Genomic DNA, 18,958 nt, shown 5'->3' on the forward strand with positions numbered 1-18,958 from the left:
CTGCTTAAGATTTGTTTTTCAAAAAATGAATTAAAAATGTCAGTGAAAGAGAGCTTTATTGCAGGTAAGGGCTATGAAGATACCGGTGAAACACCCAAACACTGTATTGTGTCATGTGAGATGCACAAATATGAATATTTTATGATTCCATACCTCAAATATTTTACCATTAGTGCAGAAGAAAAAGAATACAGACAAGGCAAAATGAAACAAACTTTTATAAAAATAGAAAGAAACATGAAAACATTTCCACTGGGTGGATGGAAAAGAGAACATTTCAGAATAGGTGGTATTCAAGCTGAGTCTTACAGGATAAGTATGGTTTTAATCTGTAAAGTAAGGGAGGAAGCGAATCCTTGGCTGATGAGTGAGCATGACTGGAACAGCAGAAAGACTTGGTGAATGGTTCGCAGTTGGTTTGGTTAGATTGAGTGGCGGGATAAATCTGAATGACAAAATGTGGTGGTGTGTTAAGGTTTTATTTTATAAAGTTTTAAATGCTTTTGAGTATGTAATTATTTACTAAGAAATGGGAGGTAGCATGTTCCCACCTGTATTTTAGAAAAATAATTCTGGCAACAACGGATAAGAGGGAAAGGGAGCTATTTTAATAATCAAGATAAAAGGTAATGAGAACCAGTGAAAGAAAATATTTAATGGAGCTGATTTAAGAAATATCAAAGAGATGGGCTATACAAAATTTTTTTACGGCTTCAATGACCAAGGCTGTGGGAGAGGGGTCAAATATGACCATGTAAGTTTTTGTTCCTCAATGATATCTGGTTCTAACTAACGCCTACAATGCTCTTTTTCAGGACACTCTTCCAAACAACTCTTGCCACTTAAAGATGAGTACACTGATTAAAAACACGTTTTCTATGCAATTTGATATGAGAGTTTAAAGCCAAGATATAATAACATCTTGAGTATCTTTTATATTGCTTCATGTAATACTTGAAAATACATTTGGATTGGGTATATGGCTATTAAATGGTTAGCTTCCAATATCTTTATGAAGTTAAGAAGTTTACCAACTTAGGAAAACAGAAGTGGTTAATTGTATGATGGCCAAATAAACTATTAATTTGGTCAACAAGACTTTTACCTGTAAAAACAGGTTGATAGAATTGACTTGAAGAATAACTAAGTACAAAGTCCAAATTAAGTTATAAAGATATTAAAAAAGTGCTTACTACAAGCAATTGAACATTAAACTACAAATTACATTTAATCAAACTTTATAATATTCTTTTCTAAAAATTGAAAAGATTGTAAACAAGTTTGCTATGAAGCAATAGTAAAATAGATTAATTGCACATTAGGTGCTTGTGTCCACCATTTAGAAATGAATTTAGATGGAGAAGAGACAGCAGGAAGAAGGGAGTAAAAGAGAGAATAGAGAAGAAAAATGTCAGTGACAGGAGGATTTAACCACACAAATCAAAGGTCAAAGGTAGAGAATCATTCTTAATTAATCTTCCTCAACTTCAGAATGGTATTCAGAACTCAACAAAAGCATCTTGAAGAAGAATGAGTTTTTAGTGACTTTACTAAAACATGCAGTCTAGGTAGTCTAGACATGCCACCTAACACTTTCAAGTATGAAGAATTATTGCTAACCTTGGTCATTCAATATTTACTAAATGTTTTCTATGTGCAGAAAGCTAGGCAATTTTCCAGGGGATATACAAAAATACAAAGCATGTAACATATTCCCAGGATATTTAGTGAGGAATATAAAAGTACAAAGCATGAAATAATTGTAGTCCCTTAAGTGTTTGGTTTGACTCAAGAGTGCAATAGGAATTAAGGGGAATGAAATCGTTCTAGGCTGGAGTAACCAGAGCTATAATGTGACGAATGCGTAGGATTTGAGAGGTAAATCTTGAATCTAGTCCTTAGCAACTAATGTGTGCTTGTTGAGCTAATGGATGAATAAACAATAAATGAACTGATGGAAGATGTGGCTGTCCTGGTAAAGAGAATGGCATAAGCAAAAAGCAAGGTTGATTAAATCATATGCAGAAGGCAAAGAACAAGCTACCCAAACAAAGAAGCAGCTGAATTTTGGGAGGACATGTGAATTTTGATAGAAGAGTGGAGTCAACATTTGCTTATTGTACTACCATTACAGTGTGTTGGAAATATCTCCAGATAATGGTGATGATGATGATTGATATTGCTGTTGAACAGCCCATCTATAAATGCATGTAGGTTATACAGGTTAAAAGTTTGAGTCCAGAAGTATTGTCACACAGATCTTGCTTCAAATCTTACTCTTCTGTTTACTACTTCCATGAGCTTAAGCATAGTCTTCTCTCTCGTTCTCTCTACATGTAAAAATAAGCATAAAAGTACCTTCCCTCTCAGGGTTATTGTGAAAATTATGTAAGAAAATATGTAACAAGTACTTAGTACAGAGCTTGGCATATAGAAACCACTCAACTCTATCATCTTCATTAAGATCTTTATTTTATTACAGGATGAATTTTTATGTTGCCCTATTTTTCTTATTACTAAATTATGTTTATGTCAAAATTTATATTCAGTTATAAGCTTGAATGAAGATCAGTTGTGTTAAAGCTGGAATATAAAGAATAAAAATAAAGACTTCCAAATAGTAGTCTCTGTAGGTTACAATGTTTTAAAAAGTTATTTGTTTTCAAGTGTGAGGAATCACAAGACAGATGTGATGATCGATCAATACTGGACCAATTAAGCTAATGGAAATTAAGCACGACTTCTGGGTATGGCTGTGTAAGCTGCAGGCTGAAATTCTCCTGGGGCACCATTTCCATAGACTATGATGTGCAATGCACCCTAAGAGCTGGATGTCAACGGGCTTGGTGAGGAGAGGGGTCTCTCAAATGATTCTACAGTGTTTAATTCCCAAGTGACTTTTATTTCATTTTACAATGTTGACATTACAACAAAGACTTGTTTAGACTAGTATTAAAACTAGTTTGCCTTCTTTCAGCCTAATGATGTGAGGGAGAACAAGTGCTGACTCAGAAGGGTGCTTCTTCCTGGGTACACCAAGAGTAGGCAAGCAGAAATTGGCCATGGGTGGGATATAAAGCACGAAGGTGAAGAGTCAAGACCAGCTGAAGAACTTGGCTTTAATGGGCCCTGAGCCTATGACTGCTGCGTTCATTACCCTAACTCTGATTTTCTATTCTGTAACAAGAACCAAAGCATGTACCAGATACCAGTGTAAAGCTTTTCCTAGAAGAAAACATAGGCAAGACACTTTCTGGCCTAAATCTTAGCAAGGTTCTCCTAGGGCAGTCTACCCAGGCAACAGAAATAAAAGCAAAAATAAACAAATGGGACCTAATTAAACTTACAAGCTTCTGCACAGCAAAGGAAACCATAAGCAGAACAAAAGGCAACCTATGGAATGGGAGAAAATATTTGCAAATGGGAGAAAATATTTGCAAAGGTTTAATTTCCAGAATATATAAACAGCTCTTACAACTTAACAAAAAAACAAACAACCCAATTCAAAAATGGGCAGAAGACCTAAACAGGCAATTCTCCAAGGAAGACATACAAATGGCAAATAAACACATGAAAAAATGCTCAATACTGCTAATTATCAGAGAAATGCAAATCAAAACTACAATGAGATGTCACCTCACACCAGTCAGAATGGCCATCAATCAAAAGTCCACAAATGATAAATGCTGGAGAGGGTGTGGAGAAAAGGGAACCCTCCTACACCGCTGGTGGGAATGTAGTTTGGTGTAGCCACTGTGGAAAACAGTATGGAGATTCCTCAAAAGACTAAAAATAGACTTGCCATGTGATCCAGCAATCCCACTCCTGGGCATGTATCTGGAGGGAACTCTAATTCAAAAAGATACATGCACCCCTTTTTTCACAGCAGCACTATATCCAATAGCCAAGACATGTAAGCAACCTAAATGTCCACTGACAGATGACTGGATAAAGAAGTTGTGGTTTATTTATACAATGGAATACTACTCAGCCATAAAGAAGAATAAAATAATGCCATTTGTAGCAACATGGATGGACTTAGAGATTGCCATTCTCCGTGAAGTAAGACAGAAAGAGAAAGAAAAATACCACATGATATCATTCATTTGTGAAATCTAAAAAAAAGAGAAAAAGAGGACACTATGAACTCATCTACGAAACAGGAACAGACTTGCAGACATAGTAAACAATCTTGTGGTTACTGGGCAAAAGGGAGTGGGAAGGGATAAATTTGGGCGTTTGAGATTTGCAGATATTAACTACTACATATAAAAATAAATTAAAAAATAAATTTCTTCTGTATAGCATAGGGAACTATATTCAATATCTTATAATAACCTTTAATGAAAAAGAATATGAAAACAAATATATATGTGTGTATATATATGTATACATATATATGACTGGGACATTATGATGTATACTAGAAATTGACACATTGCAACTGACTATACTTCAATAAAAAAGGTAAAAGGAGTACATTATAAAAAAGGTAAATACATAAAATCTTGAAATCAGTTTTAGTTTCAAAATCATAAGTTAAAAAAGGTAAAATTCTCTACAGGAAACACAAACTACCACTATCTCAAAGGTGTAAAACATTATGCTGTTCTGAATACTCCAATTAAATCCAAATTTAAGAATCATGCTTTCATTTGGAATAAAACTAAACAGAAACTAAATAATGGATGGATTTGCATGTTTTCAAGTTGGCAGATTGGAGTTAGTGAAGAGGTAGCCAGGTTTACATTTATGTTGACTATTAGTAAGAGAAACTTTTTTTTTCTTTTTTTGAGCCTTTGATAATTTGAGTGAGGGTCAAAAAGAACTAAATGGGAAAAATCCAACCCAAGTAATAAAAGGTTAGCCCTGTCATCATCACAGTTGTTAGATATGTCATTTATCTAAAAACAGAAAAGCAGGTGGTTTCCGAAATCTGAACCAGAAGCAAACAAAACACCACTTAGAGACCCAGCAATTTCCCACAAATATTATACTCTGCAGTTGTTAGATAGTAAGTGTTATTTGACAAGTGAGACAAAAGACCCTCTAAGTTTATATTATTACTATCAGAAAATGAGTTTTTTTGACAAATTAAATAGAATGATTCCTAAAGCTTATACTGTTGCAAACCTATTTCCAACAGGTATTTTTATGGTTGGAATAATCTCTAGCTTTTAAATACGGAATTAGAAGAGTCTATTCTATTGATCAGCGCGTTTAAAGCATGAAAGATCAATAGTCAGAAAAGGTGGATCATATATTAATGAAGACATGGTAGGATAGCAAATAAAATTTCTAGCCTCAGACCTTCGATTTGAAGGGAGGTAATGATTTGGAAGAGGTTGTTCCTATGGGTAAAAGTCACTAGAGATAAAAGTATTTAAATATTTATTTTATATCTATGGATTTGATATTATTTTTGATACACTGAAAGACACCATAATACTCTAAGTATTCTCATTTTATAATTTTACATTTAAATTGTGGAATTCAACTAGCAACACTGAATATCATTTAGTGGCAGAACGCTATCTCATAATCGTAGAAACTCGGGACACACACGTATCCTCAACAAATAATTTTGCTTATTAAAAGCCATTTTCACCTCAACTCAATTAACTAGATTCCATTCAAATAAGTTATTAGAAGGCCTTTAACATTACACTTCATTTTGATGAGTATCTTGACAGGATATACACGTTTTGGTCTTATCCACATATAGATCTATTTAAGGAACATTCGAAAAAAAATGCATTTTTATGTACCCAAAACAACCAAACACTGTAGTAGAATAGATTTGATGAGTTGATAATAGAAACTTGTTGAAAGTAAATTTGCAGTGCATTTAAGGTAAAACAAAGTGGAAAACTTTTGTGGTAGAAGAAACAACATTGTTACATGTTAAAGAAACATACTCCCCCATACCAGTATGTAAAATCAAAATAGAAGAGAATCAATAAAACCAGTCAATTCATTTTGGGAAAAAAACATCATTTTCTTTAGCCCAGAAATCTGAAAGCTTTTAACGTGTAATAATGGAATAAATTTTATTTGGTGAGGGCCCCAACATCGAGGGTGCAGCTCATTCTGTTCTATAATTACTGTAAAAAGAGCCTCATCCCACGTCATTCTGCCACTGAGAATTGCAAACTGTCTTGTGAGGTAGTAGCTTAGCATTTTCAAGCTTCAAGTGATTTCTTTGGCAGATTCCAGCTGCTTGTGAAAATAATTCCTAATCTTCATATTCATAGCCTGAAGGAAATCAGGGCTAGTCTAATGGAAATCAGGGTGTGTCTAATATCCATTTTCATCTGGAAATAACTCCAGGAGTGTGTAATCTTACAGGAAGTTTAGATAAATTTGTCTAAGGCAATTTCTCTTCAGCTTTACACAGCTTTTGAGAAAGATTTTTCTAGTTCTAAATGTAGACAGCTCTTCATCTCCAAATAGCAGGCCATGGCATTTGACTGAAAAAACAATTCACAATAGGATCTATAAAATGTAAAATAGCCTCCTTAAATTAAAAAAGAAATTCCTCTGTGAATATGATTAACTCATCTTTGACAAAGCAACAAAAGCAATACGATGGAGCAAAGAGAGTCCCTTCAACCAATGGTGCCAGAACAACAGGGTTATCCACGTGCAAAAAGTAAATCTAGACACAGTCTTTTATGCCTTTCACAAAAGTTAACCCAAAATGGATCACAGACCTTAATGTAAAATGCAAAATTATAAAACTCATAGAAGGTAACAGGAAAAACCTAGATGATCTTGGGTATGGTGATGCCATTTTAGGTATAACACCAAAGGCATGATCTATGAAAGAAATAGTTGATAATTTGAACTTCATTAATATTAAAAACTTCTGCTTTGCAAAGGACAACATCAAGAGAAACAGAAGATAAGCCACAGACTAGGAGAAAATATTTGCAAATGACACATTTGATAAAAGACTGTTATCCAAAATATATAAAGCACTCTTAAAATTTGACAGTAAGAAAATAAACTGACTAAATGGGCAAAAGACCTTAAGAGACACCTCACCAAAGAAGATACACAGGTGGCAAACAGGCACATGAAAAGATGCTCCACATATTTTCCATGTTTTCAAGGAAATGAAAATTTTAAAAAAAACAATGAGATAATACTATGTACCTATTAGGATGGCCAAAATCTGGAACACTGACAACACCAAATGCTGACAATGATGTGGAGAAACAAGAATTCTATCTTTGCTGATGGGAATGCAAAATGGTGCAGCCACTTTGGAAGACAGTTTGGCAGTTTCTTACAAAACTAAACATACTCTTACCATACAGTCCAGGAATCTCACTCCTTAGTATTTACACAAAGAAGCTGAAAACTTACGTCCACACAAAAACCTGCACATGATGTTTACAGCAGTTTTATTCATAATTGCCAAAAGTTGGAAGCAACCAAGATGTCCTTCAGTAGGTGAATGAATAAATAAAACATGATGCATTCACATAATAGAATATTATTCAGTGCTAAGAAGACATGAGATATCAAGCCATGAAAAGACATGGAGGAAGCTTAAGTGCATATTACAGATAGAAGCCAATCTGAAAAGGCTGATTCTGTATGATTCCAACTATTTGACAATACGAAGATCAGTCGTTGCCAAGGGTGGAGTTGGGAGAAAGATGAATAATTAGAGCACAGAGATTTTTAAGGCAATGAAAAACTTGATATAATGGTATAATCTTGGATATAGTTCATTACACTTTTATCTAAACCCATAGAATGTACAACACCAAGAGTGAACCCTAAGGTAAACTATAGGCTTTGGGTGTTTATTATATGTCAAAATAGGTTCATCCTTGTTAAAAAAAGAAGTGCCATTCTGGCAAGTGATGTTGATAAAGGGGGAGAGTACATGTATGTAGGAGTAGGAAGTACGTGGGAAATTTCAGTACCTTTCTCTTAATTTTGTTGTAAACCAAAAACTGCTCTAACAAATAAAGCCTATTAAAAATTAAAAAGAAATTCATATGCAAATGGATAGTGGATTTAATGTTATTCATTTTGTCAGCAAGTGCCTCTGAAATTGGTTTAGGATAACAATCTATAGGAACCAACAATGACTTAGCACATACAAACGTAATGATTGAATCACTAGGTCAACTAGATTTCTAGCATTACATGTTAGCATTCTGTTTAGATAGTTGAACCATTTTACATTGTTGTGGATCATGTAATTAAAATAGTAAGATAAAGATTGAGTTACTTTATCTGAGATTTGCATGTATTAACAGCTGAGCTAAGTGAATGAATAAAAAATTAAATATTATACCCTGTGTTTGAGGACATTTTAAAGTTTTATAAAGATTTGTTCCTCACCAAAACACTGAATTGCTTAAAATTCATCAAACTAAAGCAATGTCAACTCGGTTTAGGCAAAATGCAGTCTCTAGAGAATTGCAACAATGGCAATCAGGCTTTATTTTTTTATTTACGTATTTAAAAACATTTATTTAGAACTTACTAAATATCAGAAACTAGATTAGATAATGGGAATATGATGAAGGATAAGTTAAGTTTCTTTTCAAAAACACAGACATCCATCCACAGACATATTTATAATACATACGATAGGTGTAATAGTACTATTAAGAATAATAACTTACACAACATTTACAATGTACCAGACAATGGTCTGAGTTCTGCACTTACATTGATTTACTTTACCCTCAAAACAATTTTATGAGATAGGTTTACTACTGTAATTATCATTTAATGAGTCAAGAGAAATGTTATAGTGGGGTCAGATAAGTCGTCCAGGGTTACACAGCTAATGTCTCTCAGTAGAGGGTTCAAACAATAGGAAAATAGGTAAACAAGTGTATACAAGAAAGGATGTGTCAAGTCACCTAACAGTGCTATCAATCAAGAGCCCCAGAGGCTCAAGAGAGAGAGGTAACAAAAATATGCAAGAAACGCACAGATATCAGGGTGGTGACTGGCACTGGAGACATCTGTGAAAGATGACAAAAGCGGGGGCGGGGCATCCTGGGCAGTCACAGTGATATAATTAAATGCGGATGTGAAAAAGAGGAGGCTGCGTTTGGGAAACACTGGATCGTCCAGCTTGACTAGAGGGTAGAGGCAAGGGATGTCTGATTATGGGGTACACAGACCCTGTCGTTGCCCAGTTCTGTCTCCTCAATATTTCCGGCCCCAGATGAGGTGGCTGGAGCCAGGCTGTCAACACACACTGACCGCTGTCTTGGCGATCGTCTGAGTCGTGAAGAAACAGAAAGCCCACTCTTAGTCCCCAAAGAAGAGATGGGCAAAATGTTAATAATGGCGTTGGAAAGCACACACAAAACATCATAGATCCATATCATAGCTCTGTGGATGCCGACACAGGAGTGCCATGGGGGTAGTGGGGGCGGGGGCCAGAGGAAACAGGTGAGATTCAGCAAAGGTGACTCCAGGCTTCCCTGTTCATTTTCTCTGCTGTCTTTGAGACACAGAAGACAGCTATGTTTTTATGTTTGGCTTGGATACAAATATAGTGAAAATATCTTATAAACGTTTCTTATGTTCTGAGAAATAAAAAACGGGATGAATGGAGATATGTTATAATCAGAGAATCTTGCTTTAGGCCCAGTCTTTCAGGAAAAAAAAAAACTGTTCTAAGATGAAAATGTTACAAGTAAGAACATATGGGTTTCGCAGTGGTATCACTTGATAACTTAATGGGCTGTGTCTCGGCAGCACAGAACTACAGTGTGTGTGGTTCTTACTCCTTCTAAACCCACTTCGAGGAATGTACACAGTTACCTGTTACTGCACTCAGATCACAAATGGGATCACAGGGGCAGGGAAATTTTTAAATGATTGTTCAGGGTCACTAGATGAAGCCAGTTTCTTCTAATCAGGGTTTTATCCACAATTCCTTTCTGAGATACACGTGATACGCGGTTAGAAGCATTTTCCTCTGTCCTGCTGCCAAATAATGAGAAACAGATTCCGTGACATAAGAAGCTGTTGACTACAGTTCTCTACGCTTATAAAGTAATTAACGGTTTTCAAAGTAGTTTCACACCTATCACCACCCTCATATCAACCCTGCCAGCCAGGCAGGGGAAGTCTGAAATGAAGATAGACAAAGAGACAGTGGCTTGTCCAAAGCTCACAGTATATAAAGCAGAGATTCAAATCCAGGATAACCCAGGGCTTTGAGGTTTGTATCTTGTGGATCCAAGTCCAGTGTTCCTTACACTGCAACATGGTGCTTTTTCTTAAAACTGTTTGAACCAGGTGCAGATGACATTGAAAGGGACCTAGGAAAAATAGTAGATATTTGGATACAAAACTTTTTACTCAATGAAGGAATCATGTCTGACTACAGGTCAAAGTTCTAGTCTATAAATGACAGTGAAGGTTTAAAAATTCATGTTGGTGGTAAAATGAATTTGCAATTCACATCCTCTATCTTTGACTAATAGTCTACTTTCTAGAGAATGTGAACAAAAGAAAATTATGGAGTTAATCTAAAATAAAACCTAGCAATCCATTAAAATTCTGTGATACAGTTCAGGATGAAAGATTACCTCAGTGACTTCAAGGTCATTAAAAGATAACTGAATATTCCTGATGAGAGAAAAGTCTGTATTTTATTTTCTATTTACTTATCAGCAACTGAATTTTCCATAAAATGTTATTGTTTTTAGAAGAGAAATAATTTCATCAGGTTGACTTCACCTCTTTTGATAAGGATAATAAAATGAGATATAAAAGTAAAATTCCATACATTACAGTTACATTTGTTTTGTGACAGGAAGATTAAAATTAATTTAAAATTATAGATTCAGATTACCTTGCTTCCTTGGCCCCCATTGCCATAGAAACTGTTATGTCCATGCTTGCTTTCTTACTTCCTGAATCTTTAGCCAACATTTCAAAGATAAGTCAATGCACTTAGCCTTTTCAGCACTGAGCTGTCTCTGGAACACAGTACCCACTTCTGTTTGACAGCCTCTGCAATCATGATCAGCCCTTCCAGAGCAAAGCCCATAGACGGGTCATTTGTTTAAACAGAGATGTTGGATTTGTGCTTGTCTGTCCCAATTACTTTTCTCTGGTCAAATAAGCTGTCCAGATATGAATTTCTATTTCATAAAATACTTAACACATGCTAATCCAGATGCTAGGTATCATATCTTAGGGATTATATTTCTTCATCCTTAAATTAACTTATTCTTTTTCAAACTTGCCCATGAGCTCAATGTTGTTTTTTTTCTTCTTTTCCTTTCACTTTTAAAGAGATAAATACAAACCACAGAAAGATGGGCTTTTATATAATGAGTTAACAAATCTTTACCGCCATCTACAACTGCAGTTTGATGAGACATTTTCTTTAGCCAATGTAATGCAGCGTGATTCAGGTGGCCCCATGTTATCCTTTTGTGAATCAGAGCTGCACTAACTAAAAATGTGTGGGCCAGATGTACTAAAGATAAAAATACAGTTAAGAAGCCAATTTAAATAGATCATATGTTATGGAAAGATTACCTGTCAGAAAGATCAGGAAAAAAACTGAATTTAAAATTATGACATCCTACACAGAACCACCTCTTTATATGTGACTGGGCAAAGAATTCCATTTCACATCTAATGTCCATGTCTAATATGATAAAACCCATACAAGAAAGCACAGGAGATTTTCAACCACATAAGTGTTCTGCATCCTGGATAGAATAATCTAGATTATTGGATTTTAGGAGGTTGAGACCAAAGATAACTTTAAGATGAGGAACGGTGTCAGACAGTGTAGTGATCTTGGCTGTAGATGCCTATTAAATTCATGGGGGGAGCTTTCAAAAACTACCTATTCCCAGGTCCCACCCAAGACCAACGAATTAGAATATTTAGAGGTGAAACCTAGCCAACAGCATTTACTAACTGCTCTGCTGAGGATTCCACTGTGCATCCAGGAGGGAGGCCCACGAGGATGGTGATTACAAGCACAGATTTGGAGTGAGATGACCTAAATTCAAAGTGGTTCGTAACTGTTGACTATAAACAAGTTATTTGTTCTTTCTCAGAGCTAGTTTTCATCTATAAATCAAGTACCTACTACTTTGGTTGTTTCAAGATGAGCTAATTCTTGTCATAGATGAACAAAAACTATTGAGCAATGGGGGAAAAGCCACCCCATGTGCAGGTGCAATGTGACAGCATGTGCCAAATTCTGAAACTGCAGTTTAGTTCCTGTACCCCAATTTCTGACGGCATTCCAAATTTTCACGGTCATGTCACTTTTTAAATTAGAATTTTACATTCTTCTTTAGAGGCAGTGCTGTGCCTTCTTGAAGCAACAGAGCAATGTGGTTAGGAGCATGAACTCAGGAGCCAACAACTAAGTTCAAATCCTGTCTGCACCTTCTATTAGTCCGTGATATTGGTCAAAACTTAACTTCCCTGTCCTTCGATTTGCTCATCTGTAAAATGGGCTACTAATAGCACCTGCCTCAGAGGAATGCTGTGATGAATAAATGCATTAGTATACACAATAAAGACAGCATTTAGTATGTTCACAGCATGTTATAAAGTACTCAATAAATGTTACCTCCCATGATGACGATGCTGACAATATTAGTCGTGAACTCCTTTACTGATGTTTCAACCAAAGGTGTCTATTTACCATACGCGGCAAAATCTAGCACTGTGCTAATCAGATCTTTCCATTGTTCTTAGCTATTCTCCGACACCACGTCCACTAGAATAAAGTGTGGGGAATTAGGTTCACATCTCTCTTTATCTGCCAGCTCACAGAATTTTTGGAAGTGATAATTCAAATCCATAACCACTTCTTAAAAATGCTCTAAAAGATCATGTTCAAATGTTGGTTAATAAGTGGTACCTTCTCTACATATGCATTTATTCTATGAATGTGTCTGGGTCACATATCATATGGTTATATGTGGTCATGCTGATGTTGACGGTAAGGGGAAAAAATTAAGAGAAATTCCTAAATTACTGCTACCTTGCAGTGCTCATATGAAAGCTTCTTTGGGGGGTTAATAAAATCTATTTAATGACATCTTTTGAGATTTTGAGTAAAGAGACATTTGACATTCTCCAATAGTGTTGAATATCATATTTTAGCATTTTATGTTATTCTTTTTACACTTTAAATACAAATTTAAGATTTTTAAAAATGCTGTACCAGAGAAACATTATGGAATTCATGAATTCACTATTTGTTTCCTGACTTCAACTATTAGATAGTGTTTCCTCACAACCAAAATGCCTACAGAGGGTGCACATCATAGTGTCAGTGGCTGGGACCACAATTAGCAGCTGATGTAAGTGTTTACAACTAAAGCTGTAGAGGTACTTGTTGTAAGGGGTTCATTATAATGTATCTCATATCTGACAAAAGGCACGTAATAATCTTTTATTGCTTTCCAGGCTTTGGGGGCTTTAATTTTTCTAAAGCCAAACAAGATCTTTTCACATTATTTTCACTTGACCCTTCATGTGCCAAAAGATACACTTTCTGAAATAAATACTGTTATGAGCTACTGAAAACACCTCAAGGCAAAACAGGCAACTTATTAAGCATGACTTTACGAGCCTTCACGAATTGCATCTTGTGGAAGCCAAACAAAATCCTTATATCTGTCACTGCGTTTTTCTTAATACTTCACAGCTGCCATCCAAAAAAATGCTTCTACTGAAGCTTCTAGCAATGGCTGGTGAAAGAGAATTAAAATGCAGAAAGAGTGGATAGAGAATTGTATTTCCACAGGATTGCACGTGCAGGTGTCAGGAGCTTCAGTCACATCCTTTCTCCTTCATGTGCCAAGTTCACTATCTACGGAAGAGAGTGCCACCAACCTATTTTTTTTAACAGATGTCTCAGTGGCTAACCTGAGAGCTAGCATCTGTGCTGGTGAATTTTTGGCCCTATACGTTGGAGGCAGTATCTATTCAACAAATAAACTGAGTGCCTACTATGTGCCAGGCAGTAGTCTGAGTAACAAAGATACAGCAGTAAATGAAATATTATAATGTTCCCGCTTCTGTGGAAATTTATTCAAGCAGAGGCCAGACAAATAATAAACAAATAAATATATAAGTATTTTTAAAAAGGGACAGAGGTAGTGTCAGAGTGGGATTGTTATTTACGTAGCTCAAATACTTCATATATATGTATATATATGACCATGAGCATATATATTTGAATATGAAATATATACTTGAATATGAAATATATACACATTAATACAAAAGCATATATGTGTATATACCTGACAATGAAGATATACACGTAAGTGCACATTTCTATGTGTGTGTCTGCACATACATATTCCTCCATTTTTCCCATTTCACATGCTCTTGCAGGACCTTGCGACTCGCCGAGTGTTTATATTTTCTCTCCTGAAAAAGGGGGTGGGCCTTTGTGACTTCCTCAAGGGAACAGTGGCACAGAAGTGCCTCTGTGTGACTTCTGAAGCTGGGCCATGAAAGTGCCCCCGCTCCTGCCTGGCCTTCTCTGAGGATGTTCACGCATAAACCCAGTGACCAGGCTACGAGGTAATCTGGGAAACGTGGAGATCCTCACCCCCGTGGAGAGGAACAGACCTCAGTTCATACCCCCAGCTGAGCTCTCAGTCCAGAGTGCCAATTGCCAGACGTGTGAGTGAGCCTTTTTTCAAAGCGTTTACTCCAACCCTCTTTTAAGCTATTCTAACTGAAGTCATTTATAGTGAAGATGAACTTTCCCTACTGAGCCTTGCGCAAATGGCAGACTTACGAGCAAAATCAATCATCGTTATGGTCTTAATCAAGTTTTGGGCTAGTTTGTTACGCGACAATGTATAGCCAGGACAATACATACACAAACGCATAACTGGTCAACTGTGTCCCTTCCAATTTTTAGGAAGAGATGGCAAATAAAACAACTTGAAAATAACTTGGGTAACAAGAAAGGGCCCACTGCTCTGCCCACCTCAGCTAATAAAAGAAAGAGCATGGCCAGTGTTAGCAGGGTTACACCCTATGGTTGAATTCTGAAGGAAGGTCTGAACACTTTCCCTGAAACTGCTGTGAGTGTCGTGTTCATGTTTGCCCAGTGAGATACTGAACCTAAGGTCAAGGATTGTGTACTGAAGTTAGGGATGTATAACCTTGAACATTTAACCTTTAAGAGTCTCTTCATGTGTATGTGTGTGTGTGTCTACATATATATTGTAAAAATATGTATTTGGACTAATATTGTCTATCACATAAGATTGCAAGGTTGACAACAGTTATAAGAAATGCTAATATTTCTGAATCTATATTATGTGGTAGGCACTGTACTATGTGGTTTTCATACGTCATCACTTGTAGCCTTAAAATCGTTCAGTTTCTTAGGTACTATTTTTACCTCCTTTTTTTTCATAGAGGAAGAAATCAAGTTGCTGAGAGATTAAGTAACCAGCCCAAGATCAAATGTTAAGTACTGGAATGGGATTTAAAAACTAAGTCTTTTGGCTAGCAGAGTCAGGTCTCTTAACCACTGCGTGGCTTATCAAGTAAGATCATATGCATGAAAGATGTAAAGTTCTGAACAAAGAAGCAGGATAGGACTGTCCATATGGAAAAAGCAGAAGTGCAACAGGAAATGAATTGAGAAAGGATTTTGGAAAGGTTGAATGCTGCTGGCATTGCCCACATCTTTATAAGATGTGAAGCCAAAAAAAAAAAGGAGGAGTTGGGAGATCGGCAGCCCAAATGCCATATTTCTGCTCTGAAGAGCAGGACTTCAGAGAGATGGGCTGGAGAGCAAACAAAGGAATTAAGCAAGGGGCTCTTCTCTTGATGTCCTGTATTCATCACTCAGATAACAGCATTCAGCTTCCAAACGCTGCTTCCAGAGCTCTGTGGTAGACTCAGGCAGTGGCGCCCTGTCACTTGGTTTGATTTCATGAGGAATGTGTCCCAGTTTTTATCCCAGGTCCCCTTTTACCCTCCCAGGTCCTGGCTTCTGAGCTACTTCGGCCACAGTTCTTCTGTTTATGATCTTTAATTCTTTATAGTCTGTCCCCTCCTCCCTGGAGACTGACAGTGATCATCTGTGGTTGACTGCCATCCACACTCTGACCTAGCATTCTTTCTTTTGCTATGGTTTCTTAAAGCCTGTTCTCTCACCTTGTACCTCCATACTATCAGAAGCCTTTAAGAGAGGAAGGGGTGACAAAGGAAAAACCTTGGGTTTCTTTTAAGGGACTTCACTACACATTGTCCAAGATCTCTCCATCTTGGACAGATTATGTGACCTCTCCTTTGTCTGTGCCTAGGGGATGCATATGCTGCCTTATTCACACAGACTTCAGGGTTGCTCCTTTGATATCTAGAAGTCAGCCTGTGCTCACACACCCCTTGACTCCTGTGTGCCTTTGTTTGGTGTCCTTCATGGGCTGTGCATTCCACCTACTGGTTTTGGTCTTTCTGTTCCAGCATCAACTGCAGACATCTACTGGGACAGCTCAGAAGGTCATTTAGGGCTTAGTCTGACATTTTGGAACAAGACTCTTCTCCAACCACCCTGGTCCACAAACATTTATACACACAACACAGTGCAGGGCCTTATAAACAGTATCTTCAGTGGCTGCCCCCCTGGTATGGTCCAGTCCATTTGCACAGGGCAGAAACATGGACATTGTGCTTGGTGTTTCCGACTTTCTCTTTCACTGCCAAATCCTTCAAACACTCAATCAGAAAATCCTGTTAATTTTACTGCCTAAATATCTACAAAATTTATCACTTTTTTTTTTTACCATCACCATAATTATAGCCAGAAGCAACCTCATCGTTTACCTGAATTATTGCAACACATGTATCTGTTCCTCTTCGCCATTTCCCTGACCCACAGTAATCCACACTAAAGAAAGAGCGAGTCTTGTCAAATGAATATTTATGACACTCTCCTACCCTCTTACTTGAGATCCTTCTAGGTTCTTCAATAGCCTTGGGATAAAGAAGAGAACTTACATCGCTTATAAGGAAGGCCATATGTCTTGGCTTGCCTGGAACAGTTCCAATCTGTTGAAATTCCCAGTTCATTTATTTATGGCATAATTATTAATATCATCTCATACACTTTCAAAAGTGTACTAGTTTGGATAATACATTCTATGATTACCCAATTTGTAAAGTCGTTCATTAATCCAGGCTTATCTCTATTTCTACTTGTCTAAGCCTCAGATTACAGGAGTAATTTCCCTAAAAATACTATTCCTTCTTTCACTTTTGGGTCCCTGTACATTCTACTCCCTCTATATAAATGGCCTGTCTCGCTTATTTTGTCTGTCTGACTCCTATTTATTCTTCAGGTGTCTCAGGAAATTAAAAAACCTTTTCTTCTTCACCGAGACAGATATTAAGTCTCCTTTGGGTCCCACAACAGTCCTTATTCAGTTTTACAGCAGCCCTTGTTCTGTGCGGTAGTTGTTTATGTATCTGTTGATTTCACACACGGAAGTGTAAACTGCTTAACGTTAACATAACATCATGCTCACTGTTGTGTCCCAGAGCACAATCCCTAATACACAGTAGGTTTTTGACAGATATTTCCTAAATGACTAAATAATAAATAAATGAACAAATATAAACTCTAGTAAAGAAGAGTTATTTTGGAAGAATTCATATATGTCCAAGGAGTTTAAAAATTGAAGCATCAATGCTTCACTGATATCTATCTTCTCTGAAAGAGGGGGAGTGCAACTTGAACTAGGTAAGATTTCGTTCCTTTCCAAATCTGGAATACAATGTATTCACAGTCTTTTGTGTTAACTTCATTAGGAAACTTCAGCCTTGGCAAGCCACTGCTGTGAATATTCTAAATGGGAACCAAAGAATTCCAAGATTCTTTCATGATGCAGTTCTTTTTAGTTGGTAAATGGAATAAGGATATTATTAGAAGTTGTTATTTTCTATTTGTCAGTGGTAGACACAGTTAAATGATCCATTTGGAGCTTCGCTTTAACTACAGAGAATATTTAGTGAGTGATTCATATACATTCTTGGAAGACTGTTATTTAAAACAAGATTATGTAAACCTCAAAATACATGTGTAAGTAAGCTATCAAGAGCCTAGGTAATTTGTAGTAAGAACTTTCTGCCATTGGATGAATTTATTTATCAAAATATAAACACTGGTTTCTATATTTTAAATGAATCTAACCTTAAAAGAAATACCTTTGCTTAGCAAATTAGGACTAGAAGGAAATGGTTATAAACTAATAAAAGATATCAACACTAATGAAAACCCTATAGAAAACATCATAGTTAATTTTGAAATACAATGGCACAAACAAGTCTTCTTGCTATCACTGTTTCATTCAAGATTGTCTGGTGACCATAGCAAAATAAGGCAAGAAAAAGGAAAAAAAAACCTGAGCTTACTAAGAATGCTTAGAACATTACTGGACAAAAATTGATATTAAAATCAATTGCATTTCTATATGTCATTGATAAAGAATTAGAAAACAAAAAAATTTAAAGACATCATTTAAATGCCATCAAAATATCAAGTATTTAGAAATAAATAGAAGAGAACATGTGCAAGAACTTTATGGTAAAAACTATAAATCTTTATTTAAAAATATCATAAAGCTCTGAGTAATGTAGACATGCAACATATGCTATTGATTAATTACACGAGTGGCCCCATTTCTTCACTCCATGTTATACTGAAGCTCTTTTCAATTTATTCTGCAGTTCCTCTCACTATAGAGGTGATGTCTGTTTCACCACTAATTAATACTACGATGAGGAGTGTGATTTGTTGTGAGCAATGATTTATGTAGTAGGTTGATCACTGGTTTCCCAATGATCTCCACGCCCTAATCCCCAGAACTTGTAAATATTGTTACCTTTTATGGCAAAAAGAACTTTGCAGATGTGATTACATTAGACATATTGAGATGAAGCA

General features: G+C 36.2%; 1 protein-coding gene across 4 annotated transcripts in view; it reads right to left on the reverse strand.

Annotated features, from left to right (window-relative positions):
- Positions 1-18,958, reverse strand: part of BANK1 (B cell scaffold protein with ankyrin repeats 1) — a 382,399-nt gene that overhangs the window by 48,422 nt on the left and 315,019 nt on the right. The gene's annotated exons all lie outside the window — the stretch shown is intronic.

The sequence above is a fragment of the Camelus bactrianus genome, chromosome 2, assembly GCF_048773025.1.
Source record: "Camelus bactrianus isolate YW-2024 breed Bactrian camel chromosome 2, ASM4877302v1, whole genome shotgun sequence".
NCBI classification, from domain to species: Eukaryota; Metazoa; Chordata; class Mammalia; order Artiodactyla; family Camelidae; genus Camelus; species Camelus bactrianus.